Genomic DNA, 5,749 nt, shown 5'->3' with positions numbered 1-5,749 from the left:
GAGCCCTTGCAGCATTGTGAGGAGTTCCCAAGTATTTGATGTTGGGCGTACGGGGGACAGTATGTGGCTAGCAAGTATCAGTTTTGGTTGACAATAGGGCAACCCACAACTTCATCGATGCAAAGATGGTTGAGCGGAGAGGTATACAGATAGAGAGCTTCGATGGATTCTTAGTTTTTGTCCTAGGAGATCAGACCATGGTGTCTACTTGTTATGTTCCAGAGTTATCAGTGACAATGAGAACCTACACACTGACTGACCACATTTTCATGGTAAATATTCTGGACACCAACATAGTGCTAGGTGTTCAGTGGCTTATCACTCTTGGGAAAGTCACGACAAGGCTCTAGAGATGGAGTGGGATGATGAGAAGATAAGGAGGCATGAGAAGATACAAGGACAACACACATACCCACCTCATATTGTTTTGGCTCATCAGATGGAGGCAGTCTTCCGGAAGGGAGACGTGGAGTGGGCAGTGGAGTTGCATGCATCAGAGGTAGGGACTACAAGGCAAACGGTGCACCTAGAGCTACAATCCATCCTTGACCGGTATGCCACAGTATTTGGGGAGATTCCGCCAGGAAAACCACTGGACCGGGGGTTTGAGCACACCATTGAGCTTGAGCATGGCATACAGGTAGTGATTACTACCCCCTATAGGCATCCTAAGGCCTATCAGGATGAGATTGAGCAGGCCATTCAGGAGTTGCTGGCTCTTTGGCACATTTGGCCGAGCATGAGTCCTTTTGCTTCTTTCATGGTGCTGGTGAAGAAGAAGGACGCACATTGAGGATGTGCATTGATTAGAGGGCCCTGAACAAGAAGACACTCAAGAACAAGTACCCCATACCCTAGATTGATGAGTTGATGGATGAGTTGAGAGAAGTATGGTTCTTCTCAAAGATTACTTTGAGATTTGGGTACCATCAGATTCGTGTGAGGGAACAAGACATTCCCAAGACCGCCTTCAGGTGTCACTATGGGCACTTTGAGTTTTTGGTGATGCCCTTCGGGGTAACCGACACCCTAGCTACATTCTAGTCTTGCATGAATCACATCTTCTGCAGTCACTTAAGCAAGTTTCTATTGGTGTTCTTTGATGATATCCTCATTTACAACAGGACTTGGGAGGAGCATCTCCAACACATTGTGACAGTATTGCACATCTTGGAGAAGCAGCAGTTCTGTGCCAAGCTCTCCAAGTGTGAGTTTGGATTGATGGAGATGTTATAATTGGGACACATCTTAGGGGTGGATGGAGTGAGGGTCCATGAGGAGAAGATCAGGGCCATCAAATATTGGCCAGAGCTGAGGAATGTGACAGAACTCCGAGGGTTCATTGGCATTTGTACTTACTATAGGAAGTTCGTCAAGAGTTTCTCATAGCTTGCTGCACCCCTGACGGATCTGATGAGGAAGGGGGCATTCAATTGGTCAGATACAACACAACGAACCTTTGATAGACTTAAGGAGGTTATGAGAATCTACCCAGTGCTTACATTGCCAGATTCTTTGCAGCCATTTGTTTTGGAGTGTGATTTGTTGGGAGAGGGGATCCGCGAAGTATTGATGCAAGGAGGTCACCCTATAGCCTTTGAGAGCCGGAAGCTCCTTCCACATGAGAGGTTGTATTCTATAAATGACAAGGATATGTTGGCCATCATGTTGGCCAAGTTCCGGTAGTATTTAGTGGGTAACAGGTTCAGGGTGAGGACTGATTACAATAGCCTTCAGTTCTTTTTGGAGCCGAAGTAGCTACAGGAGAGGCAGCAGAAGTGGATCAGTAAGATCCAAGCATATGACTTCGACCTTGACTATGTCAAGGGTAAGAACAACATGGTAGCAGATGCGCTTTCACCTAGACCAACCACGTTGTCTCTTATGAGCTTGAATGCAGACTAGAGGGCTCGACTCTTAGTAGAGTACTCCAAGGACAGATTTTCATGTGAGGTTCTAGATGGGCAGGTGGTGGATTACAGGTACAGGGTGGTTGATGAGATCATCTACTACAGGGACCAGATCCTTTTGACTGAGGGGTCTCAGCTCAAGAAGAAGATACTTCAGGCATCATATGATTCACCATTGGCTGGCCATCAAGGGTTTACCAAAACCAACAGGGCCATTAGAGAGAGGTTCTCATGGAAGGGCCTCAAGGAGGACATACTCCAACATGTCTGGGAGTGCGATGTTTGCCAGAGGAACAAGGGGGAGATGAACCATCCCGCATTATTATTGCAGCCTCTTGCCATTCTGAAGGAGAAATGGGAGTGTATTTTGATGGACTTCATCGCAGGGTTACCCATGTATAGGGCAAGACTTGCATCTTTGTAGTTGTTAATCGACTGACAAAGTACTCACACTTTTTTGCCATATCCGCACACTATGCAGCAACACAAGTGGCCGAGTTGTTCTTCAGAGAGATCTTCAGGTTACATGGTCTTCCCAAGACCATCACCAATGACAGGGATAGTCGTTTCATGGACGGATTTTGGTAGGAGCTTTTTCTGTTGGTGGGGATGAAGTTGACACCGAGTACTAGTTATCACCCATAGACGGACGGGTAGAAAAAGATAGTTAACAAGTGGCTGGAGGGATACTTGCGTAACTATGTCAGTGGGGAGCAACAAGCATGGCTGAAGTGGCTGCATCTAGGGAGTACTGCTACAACACTATGCATCACATGTCCATTGGTATGTCACCATTCTATGCTTTGTATGAATTTCATCCTTTATCTTTTGTTGACATGATGTTTGGTGCTAGCAAGGCCCCGAGAGCTAAGATTTGGATCCAAGATAGTCAGGATATTCTCTATGCTCTCAAGGATAATATGGCTACTGCACAGAACCAACAGAAGTTGTATGATGATAGGGGTCGGGTGGAGAGACAGTTTGAGGTAGGGGACTTGATCTAGCTACGATTACAGCCATACTAATAGTCGTCACTGAAGCCAAAGGGGGCTGAGAAGCTCAAGCCCTACTTTTATGGGCCATACACGGTGATACACAGGACTGGACATGTTGCGTATGAGTTGGAGCTACCCCAAGGTAGCAAGATTTATAACGTTTTTCATGTATCATGCCTGAAGAAGGCATTGGGGTAGCATGTGACAATGACAGATGAGCTACCACCCACGGATGATGAGGGGCATTTAGTGTTGCAGCCGGAGGCTATTATTGATACTAGGGAGAGGTAGTTGTGGAGCAGGACAGTTTGGGAATTCTTGGTGAGGTGGAAGAATTTACCGAATGAGGATGCCACTTGGGAGAGTGAGAAAATTTTGCATCATCCATCACTTCAGTTGCTTGAGGACATGCAACATTTTGCCGGGGGAGACTGTAATATTCCTAATTAGCCATGGTTAATTGGAATATTTGATTTTTCTCAATTTGGCATTCTATAGTTATTTATAAATAAAAAGGTGAGGAAAGGGGGGACATAACTCACTTTTAGAATAAAGTCACTCCCTAGTGGCACAATGTTGTGACTTAGAAAGGGAGCCAAGGGGGCCAAAGAACCACGTAGAGGAGGGGCCCACACAGACACTTGGAGGGACTGCATAGGTGGAGAGGAGCATGTGGCAAGAGAAGGGGCTATGTTGGAGGAGGTGGGACTTGCCGTTGAGAGAGGCCAATGCTATAAAGAAGAGAGGAGCCTCCTCATTTTGTCAATTGATTATGTGCATTTGAGCTAGTCACTTCGACTTGGAGCACGCTGGCTATTTAGCCTATCTGTGGCACTGTTTAGTGCATTGAGTGTCTCCATTCGGAGATCTCACCCTTAGGCCCCAGGGACTTTGAGTGCCTAGTCGGGCAAGGTAGTTTTCAGCAGTCTTTGGCAGTAGGATTGATCTTTGGCATTGATGAGGAGTTGAGCATTTGAGGACTACGCAGTCTTGAGAGAGAGGGACGTAGTTCTTTTTGTAGGAGTTCCGGATTGGGGGTTTGTGGAGGATTTGAGCTATGAGATTGAGCGAGGGATAAACCCTTGCATATTGGAGGATTTTGGTAGAGTTTCGAGTAGATTTTTGTAGGATTCTACTCAATGGCAGCACAGAGCCTTGAGGGATAACGTAGATCCTCAAGGGGGTGATTTTCGAGGGTCGGCTATTTCAGAAAAGCTTTCTAGGTTTTTCTGGGTTTCTTGAGTAGAGGTTGATTCCAAAGTTTCAGAATTCTCTAAGGGGGGGAACAACCCCAATTCCTCATTTGATTTCCAGCAGTAATAGTAGCATGGCAGTTCTCCAGCAGCTTGGACACAGTTCAGAGAGAGGCCATTCCTTTACTATACTGAGTGTATTTCTTCACTTGCCTTGTGCAAGTCTTGGTGCCATCTTTCTTATCACCTCATGTACTCATTCCATTACTCAGTATAATAAAATGGCTTAGCATTTCTCTCTGCATTTCTTGAGTAACTACTTATATTTCATGTTTACATTATCATATGTCGCACCATTGTTATTTTTATCACTGTGAACTTTCCAGTTATTATTTCTCCTGTATGTTTATTTGGTTGGATTTGTTGGGGTTTGAGGCATATCCCTGAAATGGGATATTACACTCAACCATAAAGATCATCAGGTCCACACTTTTGGTCCTATGCCTTTCCACTACACTCTTCAAACACTGATCTTCGATCTCTGATCAGCCTGATCCCTGTCATCCATCTCTTTCATCGATCCAACGACTATCGGCCTATCGCCTAATCACAAATCAGCGAATCATAAACCAACTCCTTCTCCTTCCCTCAATTTCTGATTAGCCAACTTGCGCGACGTAACCTCCACTGTTGATGTACACTTCATGGATCCAATGGTCCTTGATGATTTCGAGCGGACAAGTAGCATGAGGATTAATTTCCCAAAAAACTGGTTTCCTCTCTCCCCCTCGCTGCTACATGTCACTTGCTAAGTGGAATCGGAGGCCTTCCATGAAAAACCAATTACCACTTAGACCCTGCCTGAAATACCACTTTTGGTTTAAGAAACCACTTCCCTCACGAATTAAGTTTCGTGCTTTTCCGTCAAGTGAAGACCGTCAATCTATCCCATCGGATGGTTCTCATTTCTTTCTGCCTACTCTTAAACCCCATTTTCTCTACCCAACTTTGTTTAACACACAAACACTTGTATATAACAAAATTTCATTAAAATAATGATCGCCATTGATCCTTACAATGATCGATGGCCGATCAAACCTGCAAAATTTCCAGAATCAATCCTCAAGCCAATACAAACTATGGACTATTACCACACAATAGGCAAATAGTTTAGGCTTCCCTATCCTCCCGCCTGTCTCTCGAGCCTCCTCGATCCATCCTGTCAATCCATTTGTCCCTATCTTTGGCACCCTGACAAAGACAATCCTCCAATAGTTTGCCTAGTGGTAACATCTCCCAAACATGTCGAGTGTCCCTTTCCTTATTAATCACTCCTTCATTTTCCAAATATAGTTCTTAGGGTTTTTAGGTGAGTGTAGGTACAATGAAAGACCTGCGATAGCCTCTAGTGTTTCAACACTTTATCCGATGAAGTACAATTGCATACTTTCTTGGCCAATCTAATAATCAATTCTAAATCTGCTTCAATGATGACATTGTGTGAATTTGAATCCACCAAGATTTCCAAGCATTGCTCTAAGGCCATGAGTTCTGCCATGTTATTAGTGGCCCTTTCCAAGTGGCCATGAAATATCTCCTTTATTTTTCCCTGTTCATCTCTTATAACACCCCCAAAACCAGCTAACCCTAG

Source organism: Pinus tabuliformis, chromosome 6, assembly GCF_031772625.1.
Source record: "Pinus tabuliformis cultivar Carrire ecotype Pingquan chromosome 6, CPIR1, whole genome shotgun sequence".
In the NCBI taxonomy this organism is placed as follows: Eukaryota; Viridiplantae; Streptophyta; class Pinopsida; order Pinales; family Pinaceae; genus Pinus; species Pinus tabuliformis.
Note: the sequence above shows the minus strand (reverse complement) of the source record.